The sequence below is a fragment of the Pristiophorus japonicus genome, unplaced genomic scaffold (genome assembly GCF_044704955.1).
Source record: "Pristiophorus japonicus isolate sPriJap1 unplaced genomic scaffold, sPriJap1.hap1 HAP1_SCAFFOLD_1081, whole genome shotgun sequence".
Taxonomy (NCBI): Eukaryota; Metazoa; Chordata; class Chondrichthyes; family Pristiophoridae; genus Pristiophorus; species Pristiophorus japonicus.
The window spans coordinates 40,435-53,676 of record NW_027250736.1 but is presented as its reverse complement, the minus strand read 5'-3'; the positions used below and the strand labels follow the sequence as shown (position 1 = coordinate 53,676).

The window sequence follows — 13,242 nt, the reverse complement described above, 5'->3', positions numbered from 1 at the left end:
ACGGACCAAGGGCTGAAAAATGTGATTTAGCTGGATAGCGCTTTGTCTGCCGGCGTGGACACGATGGGCTGAAATTAATTCCTTCTGTGTTGTAAATTTCTACGATTCTGTGACCCTTGTGAGGGGGGGGTAAGCATGTATGGAGTGTGTGCCTAGAGCCTGTGCACGGGAGAGGCAATGTTTAGGGTTGGTTGTGAAGCCCTTCACAGGCGAATAGCTTGTCAGCAAATCCTTACATCCCAGTGTGGGGGTCATTGCCTCAAAAAGGAGGAGATCTTGGGACATTATTGGAGAACACCGGAGGTTAGTTAAAAGAAGACATTTATTGCTGACTCCTCTGTGGCACCAGTCTCTGTCCGATCTTTTATAGATGTCAGGCTCGATGTCACTCCCGTGTCATTGGGCCCAGCCCGGGCTCACAGCCAGCAGAGGGTGCCCAAACATCTGGGACGAGTTCACCTCAGTCAACAAGTAAGTAAATACCGACACACTCCTCGGGGACTCCATGTAAATACTGACACACTCCACGGGAACTCCCTGGAAATACTGACACATTCCTGGGGACTCCCTGTGCTACTTACATACTCCCCGGAGATACCCTGTAAAAACTGACACACTCCCAGGGACCCCATGTAAATATCGACCCAGTTTCAGGGACCCTTGTAAATACCGACAGATCCCTAGGGACCCCCTGTAAACACAGACACTCCCGTGGACCCCTGTAAATAGACACATTCCTGGGGCCCCTGTAAATACTGACACACTCCCCGGGACCCCTTGTAAACATCGACAAACCCCCAGGGACCCCCTGTAAACACTGACACACTCCTAGGGACCCCTGTAAATACAGACGCACCATCGGGAGTCCTTTTAAATACGCACACACACCTGGGGACCCCCTGTAAACACTGACACAATCCCGAGGACCCCCTATAAGTATAGGCACACTCCTGGGGATCCCCTGTAAATACTGACACAATCCTGGCGACTACTTGTAAATACTGACACACTATCGGGGGTCCTTGTAAATACAGGAACACTCCTGTCGACACCCTGTTATTATGACACACTCCTGGATACCCGCTGTAAACACTGACACACAACCGGGGATCTGCTGTAAATACTGACACACTCCTGAGGAGCCCCTGTAAACACTGACACACTCCCGGGAACTCCCAGTAAAAACCGACACAATCCCAAGGACCCCCTGTAAATACTGACACACTCCCTGGGACACCTCCTGTAGATACTGACACATTCCTTGGGGATCCCCTGTATATACAGACACACTCCTGGGGGCAGCCCCTGTACATACTGATATAATCCCCGGGGATCCTCTGTAATTACTGCCACACTCCCGGGGACTCCCGTAAACGCTTATACAGTCACCAGGACCCCTTGTAAATACTGAGACACTCCCGGGGACCCCTGTAAAAACTGACACACTCACAGGGACCGCTTGTAAATACTGAGACACTCCCGGGAACCCCTGTAAATACAGATAAACTCCTGGGGACCCCTGCTAAGTACTGACTCACTCACTGCAACCTTCTATGAATATCAACACTCTCCCGGGCCCCCCTGTAAACACCGATACACCTCTGGAGACCCTCTGTAAATATAGACACACTCCTGGGGATCCTCTGTAAATATTGACACAGTCCTGGCGACTACTTGTAATTCCAACACACTATCGTGGGTTCTTGTAAATACAGGCGCACTCCCAGGGATCCCCTGTAAATAGTGACACACTCACGGGGATCCCCTGTAAATAGTGACACACTCACGGGGATCCCCTGTAAATACTGACACACTTCTGGCAACACCCCTTCTACACACTGACATATTCCCCGGGGATCCAACGTAAATACTGCCACACTTCCGGGGACCCACGTAAACACTGACATAGTCACAGGGACCACTTGTAAATACTGACACACTCCTGGGGACCCCCTATAAACACTGACACACACCCGGGGAACCCCTGTAAATACTGACACACTCCTGGGTACCAGCTGTAAACACTGACACACTCCCGGGAACTCTCAGTAAAAACCGACACACTCCCGGGGACCCCCTGTAAATACAGACAAATTCCCGGGGATCCCCTGTAAATACAGACACCCCCTGTACATGCTGACATACTCCTGGGGACCCCTGTAAAAACTGACATATTCCCGGGGACTCCCGGTAAATACTGACAAACACCCAGCGACCCCCTGTAAACACCGACACACTTGCAGGGGTCCCTGTAAATACTGACACGCCCCTGGAGACCCCGTCAACATTCAGACACTCCGGGATATCCCCTATTAATTACTGACTCACTCACGGGAACCTTCTGTGATTACTGACACACTCTCCGTGGACTCCCTGTAAAAATCGACACACACCCGGGGACACCCTCTAAGTACTGACACACACCCGGGGATACCCTGTAAATACAGACATACTCCCTGGGACAACCTCTGTAGATACTGACACATTCCCTGGGGATCCCCTGTAAATACAGACACACTCCTGGGGACACCCCTGTACACACTGACATATTCACCGGGATCTGCTGTAAATACGCCACATTTCCGGAAACCCCCGTAAATACTGACACAGTCACAGGGACCCCTTGTAAATACTGAGACACTACCGGGGACCCCTGTTAAAACTGACTCACTCCCGGTGACCCCCTGTAAACACTGACGCACTCTCCAGGCACCCCCTGTAAACACTGACACATCCCTGGGGACCTCCTGTAAACACTGACACACTCTCGGGGACCCCATGTAAACACTGACACACTCCTGGGGATCCTCTGTAAATACTGACACAGTCCTGGCGACTACTTGTAAATACCGACACGCTATCGGGGGTCCTTGTAAATACGGGCACACTCCTGGGGATTCCCTGTAAATACTGACACACTCCCAGGACCTCCCTGTAAAACCCGACACACACCCGGGGACCTCCTGTAAATACAGACAAACTTCTGGGGATCCCCTGTAAATACAGACACACTCCTGGGACACCCCCTGTACACACTGACATATTTCCCGGTGACGCCCTGTAAACACTGACACACTCCCGGGGAACCTCTGTAAACACTGACACACTCCCGGGGAACCCCTGTAAATACTGACACACTATCGGGGGGCCTTGTAAATTCGGGCACATTCCCGTGGACACCCTGTCATTACTGACACACTCCTGGGTACCTGATGTAAACAATGACACACACCTGGGGATCTCCTGTGAACACTGACACACTCCCAGCAACTCCCAGCAAAAATCGACACACTCCCAGGGACCCCCTGTAAATACAGACAAACTCCCGGGGATTCCCTGTAAATACAGACACTTCCTGCATATTGACACACTCCCTGGGACCCCTGTAAAAACTGACACACTCCCAGCGGCCTCCTGTCAACACAGACACTCCCGGGGACCCCCTGTAAGTACTGACACACCCTTGGGGACCCCCTGTAAACACAGACACGCTCCTGGGGGCAGCCTCTGTACATACTGACATAATCCCCGGGGATCCTCTGTAAATACTGCCACACTCCCGGGGACTCCCGTAAACGCTGATACAGTCACCAGGACCCCTTGTAAATACTGAGACACTCCCGGGGACCCATGTAAAAACTGACACACTCACAGGGACCGCTTGTAAATACAGATAAACTCCCGGGGAAGCCCTGTAAATACAGATAAACCCCCGGGGACCTCCTGTAAATACTGAGACACTCCCAGGGACACCTCCTGTAAAAACTGACACACTCCCGGGGACTCCCGGTAAATACTGACACACCCCTGGTGACTCCGTGTCAGTACTGAGAAACTCCCGGGGACACCCTGCTAAGTACTGACTCACTCACTGCAACCTTCTATGAATATTAACACTCTCCCGGGCCCCCCTGTAAACACCGACACATCTCTGGAGACCCCTTGTAAATATAGACACACTCCTGGGGATCCTCTGTAAATACTGACACAGTCCTGGCGACTATTTGTAATTCCAACACACTATCGGGGGTCCTTGTAAATACAGGCACACTCCCAAGGATCCCCTGTAAATAGTGACACACTCACGGGGATCCCCTGTAAATGCTGACACACTCCCGGGAACTTCCAGTAAAAACCAACACACTCCCGGGGACCCTCTGTAAATACAGACAAACTCCCGGGGACTCCCTGTAAAAACCGACACACTCCTGGCGACCCCCTGTAAATACAGACAAACTCCCGGTGATCCCCTGTAAATACAGACACACTCCTGGCAACACCCCTTGTACACACTGACATATTCCCCGGGGATCCAACGTAAATACTGCCACACTTCCGGGGATCCACGTAAACACTGACACACTCACATGGAACACTTGTAAATACTGACACACTCCTGGGGACCCCCTATAAACACTGACACACACCCGGGGAACCCCTGTAAATACTGACACACTCCTGGGTACCAGCTGTAAACACTGACACACTCCCGGGGACCCCCTGTAAATACAGACAAACTCCCGGGGACCCCCTGTACATGCTGACATACTCCTGGGGACCCCTGTAAATACTGACACATTCCCGGGGACTCCCGGTAAATACTGACAAACACCCAGCGACCCCCTGTAAACACCGACACACTAGCGGGGGTCCCTGTAAATACTGACACACCCCTGGGGACCCCTTGTTAACATTCAGACACTCCGGGATTTCCCCTGTTAATTACTGACTTACTCACGGGAATCCTCTATGAATACCGACACACTCTCCGGGGACTCCCTGTAAAAATCGACACACATCCGGGGACGCCCTCTAAATATTGACACACACCCGGGGACACCCTCTAAATACAGACACACACCCGGGGACACCCTCTAAATACTGACACACACCCGGGGACACCCTGTAAATACAAACAAATTCCCAGGGACACCCTGTAAATACAGACACACTCTTGGGGGCAGCCCCTGTACACTGACATATTCCCCGGGGACCTCCTGTAAATACTGCCACACTCCCGGGGACCCCTGTAAATACTGACATAGTCATAGGGACCCCTTGTAAATACTGAGACACTACCGGGGACCCCTGTAAAAACTGACTCACTCCCGGGAACTCTCGATAAATGCTGACATCTCCCAGGGACCCCCTGTAAACACCGACACAATAGAGGGGGTCCCTGTAAATACTGATACACCCCTGGGGACCCCTTGTCAACACTGAGACACTCCCGGGGACCCCCAGTTAAGTACTGACTCACTCACGGGAACCCTCTATGAATACCGACACACTCTCCGGGCACCCCCTGTAAACACTGACACATCCCCGGGGACCTCCTGTAAACACTGACACCCCCCCGGGGACCTCCTGTAAACACTGACACACTCCTGGGGATCCTCTGTAAACACTGACACACTCCCGGGGACCCCCTGTAAATATAGACACACTTCTGGGGATCCTCTGTAAACACTGACAGTCCTGGTGACTACCAGAGTCAGCACTTTTAGGGGAAGAGAGGGAGGGAAACCAGTGAATGTGGAACTGGGCCCAGCCAGACTCAGCACCTTCAGGGGTGGAGAGAGAGGGGAACCAGTGAGTGCAGAACTGAACCCAGCCAGAGTCAGCACCTTCAGGGGTGGAGAGAGAGGGGAACCAGTGAGTGCAGAACTGAACCCAGCCAAAATTGGTGGTGAAAACTGGGAATGGAGGAGAAACAGTCTAGAAATGTGCGATGGGTTTGGATTTCAGCACAGCAGGAGGGACAGTGTGTGGGACAGGGATTTACAGCTTTGGAAGAACGAGAGGAAAGAATGTTCCATGGAAACTAGATGTGTCTATCCTGAATTTCTGTCTTGTACTGACAGCGATGAGTTTTATTATCTCCTTTTACAGAATATTAGAAGGGGAGATTTTCAGACAGGAAACACAAACCAAACATCACGTCAAGATCTGACGGAGTCAATTGATTCATCAGGACCTGAATATCATCGGCCTTTGAAAGTGGAAGGAGAAATGTTTGCCTGTTCTGTCTGTTGGAAAAGATTTCAAACATCAGTGTGACTGGAAAAGCACCGAGACACACACACACCCGAGTGAGTGTTCCAGTGCACTACCTGTGGAAAGAGCTTTAACCATTTAAACAGCCTGAAAAAACATCGCACCATTCACAGCGCGAAGAAACTGTAAACGTGTTGTGTGCGTGGGCGAGGCTTCAACCCATCGTCCAACCTGGAGAGTCACAAGGATACCCGCACCATGGGGAAACCATGGAAATGTGGTGACTGTGGGAAGGTATTCAGATCACCGTCTGAGCTGGAAATTCATCGACGCAGTCACACTGGAGAGAGGCCGTTCACCTGCTCAGAGTGTGGGAAGGGATTCACTGGGTCATCCCAACTTATAGCTCACCGGCGAGTTCACACCAGGGAGAGACCGTTCACCTGCTCTGAGTGTGGGAAGGGATTTACTTGTTCATCCATCCTGCGGATACACCAGCGAGTACACACTGGGGAGAGGCCATTCACCTGCTCTGAGTGTGGGAAGGGATTTACTCAGTCATACCACCTGCTGACACACCAGCGAGTTCACACTGGGGAGAGGCCATTCACCTGCTCAGAGTGTGGGAAGGGATTCACATGTTCAGCCGACCTGCTGACACACCGGCGAGTTCACACTGGGGAGAGGCCGTTCACCTGCTCTGAGTGTGGGAAGGGATTCACCCGATCATCCAACCTGCTGACACACCAGCGAGTTCACACTGGAGAGAGACCATTCAGCTGCTCAGAGTGTGGGAAAGGATTCACTACATCATCCACTCTGCTGACACACCAGCGAGTTCACACTGGGGAGAGGCTGTTCACCTGCCCTGAGTGTGGGAAGGGGTTCATTCGGTCATCTGACCTGCTGAGACACCAGCGAGTTCACACTGGGGAGAGGCCATTCACCTGCTCCGTGTGTGATAAGGGATTCACTTGTTCATCCGACCTGGTGAAACACCAGCGAGTTCACACTGGGGAGAGGCCATTCACCTGCTCTGAGTGTGGGAAGGGATTCACTACGTCATCCAAACTGCTGATACACCAGCGAGTTCACACTGGGGAGAGGCCATTCACCTGCTCTGAGTGTGGGAAGGGATTTACTACGTCTTCCCACCTGCTGACACACCAGCGAGTTCACAAGTGACTGCAGGGGTTGTAATCTGCTGTTATTGCTGCTGTTAATCACATCCCAACTGAACCATGTTCATTCTGACAGTTGGGATTTGTTTCTGCTGATGTTAATAACCCGACAACTGGGCTGGACTTTAATATTCTGGATATATTGCTGATTGTGTTCTCGGGGCTGCAGTGTCCATTTAAGAAACACAGTGTGTTATCTTTTCCCTTAATTCAGCAACTCTCAACAGAAAGTTAGTTTGCAATAAAATTATGAACTTTGACTTTAATCCTAAATTGATCTTTGGTACAAAATCTGCAATAGTGTGTGAAAGTTTCTACTGAATAAAATGTCCAATTAGAAAGAGCTTACTGACAATTCTTACTGACTTGCACACAGTGGCCTCTCCATTATCCACCAGAAAGAAGGGGAATGGGAATTGGTGGGGAATCCGTGTCCCCAAATGTTGCCTCTCCCATCTGGTGCAGCAATCCCCTCGGCACGGGAATAGAGATAAGTCCAGACCAAAACTGTGCGCAGTACTCCAGGTGTGGTCTTACCAATGCCCTGTACAGGTGTAGCAGGACTTCCCTACTTTCATACTCCATCTCCCTTGCAATAAAGGCCAGCATTCTATTTGCCTTCCTGATTACTTGCTGTATTTGCATGCTAACTTTTTGAGTTTCATGTAGAAGAACCTCCAGATCCCTCTATACAACAGCATTTTGCAATAGTCCCCATTTAAATAATTTGGTTTTTTCTTTTTCCTATCAAAGGGGATAACCTGACATTTTACCACATTATGGTCCATCTGCCAGATTTTTGCCCGTTATCGAAACATAGAAAATAGGTGCAGCAGTAGGCCATTCGGCCCTTCGAGCCTGCACCACCATTCAATGCTTTCTCCCCATACCCCTTGATCCCTTTAGCTGTAAGGGCCACATCTAACTCCCTTTTGAATATATCTAACGAACTGGCCTGAACAACTTTCTGTGGTAGAGAATTCCACAGGTTCACAATTCTCTGAGTGAAGAAGTTTCTCATCTCAGTCTTAATTGGCTTACCCGTTATCCTTAGACTGTGATCCCTGGTTCTGGACTTCCCCAACATCGGGAACATTCCTCCTGCATCTAACCTGTCCAATCCCAAGACTGAGATGAGAAACTTCTTCACTCAGAGAATTGTGAATCTGTGGAATTCTCTGCCACAGAAAGTTGTTCAGGCCAGTTCGTTAGATATATTCAACAGGGAGTTAGATGTGGCTCTTGCAGCTAAAGGGATAAAGGGGTATGGGGAGAAAGCATTGAATGGTGGTGCAGGCTCGAAGGGCCGAATGGCCTACTCCTGCACCTATTTTCTATAACGAGCAAAAATCTGGCAGATGGACCATAATGTGGTAAAATGTCAGGTTATCCCCTTTGGTAGGAAAAAGAAAAAGCAAAATTATTAAAATGGGGACTATTGCAAAATGTTGTGGTACAGAGGGATCTGGGGGTTCTTCTACATGAAACTCAAAAAGTTAGAATGCAAATACAGCAAGTAATCAGAATTTTATGTTTCTATGAGATCCACTCTTATTCTTCTAAATTCAAGTGAATAAAAGCCGAGTCGATCCAGTCTTTCTTCATATGTCAATCCTGCCATCCGAGGAATCAGTCTGGTGAACCTTCGCTGCACTCCCTCAATAGCAAGAATGTCCATCCTCAGATTAGGAGACCAAAACTGTACACAATATTCAATGTGTGGCCTCACCAAGGCCCTGTACAACTGCAGTAAGACTTCCCTGCTATACTCAAATCCTCTCGCTATGAAGGCCAACATGCCATTTGCTGCCTTCACTGCCTGCTGCACCTGCATGCCAACTTTCAATGACTGATGTACCATGACACCCAGATCTCGATGCACCTCCCCTTTTCCTAATCTGTCACCATTCAGATAATATTCTGCCTTCATGTTTTTGCCACCAAAGTAGATAACCTCACATTTATCTACATCATACTGCATCTGCCATGCATTTGCCCACTCATACAACCTATCCAAGCCACCCTGCAGCCTCTTAGCATCCTCCTCACAGCTCACACTGCCACCCAGCTTAGTGTCAACTGCAAACTTGAAGCGATTACATTCAATTCCTTTGTCTAAATCATTAATGTATATTGTAAATAGCTGAGGTCCCAGCACTGAACCTTGTGGTACCCCACTAGTCACTGCCTGCCATTCTGAAAAGGACCCATTTATGCCTACTCTTTGCTTCCTGTCTGCCAACCAGTTCTCTATCTACGTCAATACATTACCCCCAATACCAGGTGCTTTAATTTTGCACACTAATCTCTTTTGTGGGACCTTGTCAAAAGCCTTATGAAAGTCCAAATACACCACATCCACTGGCTGTCCCTTGTCCACTCTACTAGTTACATCCTCAAAAAATTCTAGAAGATTTGTCAAGCATGATTTCCCTTTCATAAATCCATGCCGACTTGGACCAATCCTGTCACTGCTTTCCAAATGCGCTGCTGTTACATCTTTAATAATTGATTCCAACATTTTCCCCACGACTGATGCCAGGCTAACCGGTCTGTAATTCCGTTTTCTCGCTCACTTTTTAAAAAAGTGGTATTACACTCGCTACCCTCCAGTCCATAGGAACTGATCCAGAGTCGATAGAATGATGGAAAATGATCACCAATGCATCCACTATTTCTAGGACCATTTCCTTAAGTACTCTGGGATGCAGTCTATCAGGCCCTGGGGATTTATCGGCCTTCAATCCCATCAATTTCCATAACACAATTTCCTGACTAATCAGGATTTCCTTCAGTTCCCCCTTCTCACTCGACCCTCGGTCCCCTAATATTTCTGAAAGGTTATTTGTGTCTTCCTTAGTGAAGAGAGAACCAAAGTATTTGTTCAATTGGCCTGCCATTTCTTTGTTCCCTATTATAAATTCACCTGAATCTGACTGCAAGCGACCTATGTTTGTTTTCACTAATCGTTTTCTCTTCACATATCTATAGAAGCTTTTGCAGTCAGTTTTTGTTTCCTGCAAGCTTCCTCTCACACTCTATTTTTTCTCTCAGATGTTGCCTGACCTCCTGAGATTTCCAGCAGTTTGTTATTATTTCAGACTTCAGCATCTGCAGTATTTTGCTTTTGTATTAAGAAAGAAAGACTTGCATTGATATAGCGCCTTTCATGTCCACCAAACGTCTCAAATGCTTTACAGCCAATGAAGTACTTTTGGAGTGTAGTGACTGTTGTCATGTGGAAAACGCGGCAGCCAATTTGAACACAGCAAGCTCCCACAAACAGCAATGTGATAAATGACCGGATACCCTGTCCATGTTATATTGGAAGATCGGGATATGTTATGGCAGATCTGGGCGATAAAATGAGCAGCGTGCGGCCCAGGGAGCAGCGTGGAAGCATGCAGCTTCAGGGAGCAGCACGAGCTGTGAAGGCAGCAAAGAGTGATGTCATCAAGGTCCAGGTTGATGATTGGACCCTGGGTCGGTGCAGCAGGAGCAGCGAGGTCAGGGCGAAGAAGCAGTGAGAGACTGGAAGGACGTGATTGGGGCCCAGGAAAGGTGTGAGTTCGGGGCCAGGGGCCCAGAGTCAGCATGGGCCAGCCCACACTGTGATATGTGTGTGCACTAGGTCCATGCAGCAGAGCTGGTCTCCAGTCGTCCTGGTTAATCATCGCCACTGGACCAAGACCTAGCTCTGTCAAGCCCATGTGGTGGCTGGTGTGCAACGGCCATCAAACGTTAAAAAAATGCATGCACAGTCATCTACCATCCTTTGGGATGTAGTTCAGTACCTGGAATATTAGGTCCTTTATTGAAACACCTGTGAACTCATCCTATTTTGGCGTGGAAGCAAGTCATCCTCATTTCAAGGGACTGCCTATGATGATGATTTTCCCCCTCCTCATTAAACCCTTTGTCCTCTGCTGAATTCTAAATTTCTCCCAGTCCTCAGGTTTGTTGCTTTTTCTGGCCAATTTATATGCCTCTTCCTTGGATTTAACACTATCCCTAATTTCCCTTGTTAGCACGGTTGAGCCACCTTCCCCATTTTATTTTTACGCCAGAGAGGGATGTACAATTGTTGAAGTTCATCCATGTGATTTTTAAATGTCTACCATTGCCTATCCACCATTAACGCTTTAAGTATCATTCACCAGTCTATCCTCGCCAATTCACGTCTCATACCATCGAAGTTACCTTTCTTTAAGTTCAGGACCCTAGTCTCTGAATTAACTGTGTCACTCTCCATCTTAAGGAATAATTTTACCATATTATGGTCACTCTTCCCCAAGGGGCCTCGCGCAACAAGATTGCTAAGTAATCCTCCCTCATTACACAACCTCCAGTCTAGGATGGCCAGCTCTTTAGTTGGTTCCTTGGCATATTGGTCGAGAAAACCATCCCTCTTACACTCCAGGCAATCCTCCTCCACCGTATTGCTACCAGTTTGGTTAGCCCACTCTATATGTAGATTAAAGTCACCCATGATAACTGCCGTACCTTTATTGCATGCATCCCTAATTTCCTGTTTGATGCCATCTCCAAACTCACAACTACAGCTTGGTGGTCTGTACGCCTTTTCTGTCCTTTGGTGTTCTGCAGCCCTACCCATACAGATTCCACATCATCCAAGCTAATGTCATTCCTTACTATTGCATTAATCTTCTCTTTAACCAGTAACACTACCCCATCTCCTTTTCCTTTCTGTCTATCCTTCCTGAATATTGAATACCCCTGGATGTTGAGTTCCCAGCCTTGATCACCCTGGAGCCATGTCTCCGTCATCCCAATTACATTATATCCGTTAACAGCTAACTGCGCCTTATTATGAATGCTCCTCGCATTGAGACACAGATCCTTCAGGCTTGTTTTTTTAACACTCTTTGTTCTTTTAGTATTATGTTGTAATGTGGCCCTTTTTGAATTTTGCCTTTGATGTCTCTGCTCTCCACTTTTCCTTATCTCCTTTCTACCTTTCGCTTCTCCCCCATTTTAATTTCCTCTGTCTCCCTGCAAAGATTCCCATCCCCCTGCTGTATTAGTTTAAACCCTCCCCAACAGCACGAGCAAACACTCCCCCTCGGACATCGGTTCCGGTCCTGCCCAGGTGCAGACCGTTTGCACTGGTCCCACCTCCCCGAGAACTGGTTCCAATATCCCAGGAATTTTAATCCCTCCCTCTTGCACCATTCCTCAAGAAATGTATTCATCTTAACTATCCTGCTATTTCTACTCTGACTAGCACGTGGCACTGGTAGCAATTCTGAGATTACTACCTTTGAGGTCCTACTTTTTAATTTAACTCCTAGCTCCCTAAATTCAGCTTGTTGGACCTCATCCCATTTTTTACCTATATGTTGGTACCTCATTATCCTATCGATATCCCTTTGTAGATTCTTTGCATCCTCCTCACTACTTGGTTTGCTATCTATTTTTGTATCATCAGCAAATTTGACTGTGTTACACTTGGTCCCTTCATCCAAGGAATTAATATAAATTGTAAATAGTTGAGGTCCCAACACTGATCCCTGCAGCACCCCACTAGTTATAGTTTGCCAACCGGAAAATAACCCATTTATACGGACTCTCTGTTTTCTGTTACTTAGCCAATCCTCTATCCAATCTGATATATTACCCCCAATCCAATGAGCTCTTAGCTTGTGTAATAACCTTTTGTGTGTCACCTTATCGAATGCTTTCTGGAAATGCAAATATACAACTTCAACTGGTATTCCTTTATGCACTCTGCTCATTACATCGTCAAGCAACTCCAGCAAATTTATCAACCATGATTTCCCTTTCATAAATCCATGCTGACTCTGCTTGACTGCAACATGATTTTCTAAATGTCCTACTAATTCCTTAATGATGCATTCCAGTATTTTCCCAATGACCGATGGTAGGCAAACTGGTCTATGGTTTCATGCCCTCTGCCTCCCTCCTTACTTGAATAGGGGTGTTACATTTGCAGTTTTCCAGTCTGTTGGGACCTCTCCAGAATTCAGGGAATTTTGGTAGATTACAACCAGTGCATCCACTATCTCTGCAGCCACTTCTTTTA

The 13,242-nt window shown here is 48.1% G+C and overlaps 1 pseudogene; it reads left to right on the top strand.

Annotated features, from left to right (window-relative positions):
* Positions 1–13,242, top strand: part of LOC139241445 (zinc finger protein 850-like) — a 70,068-nt pseudogene that overhangs the window by 40,048 nt on the left and 16,778 nt on the right.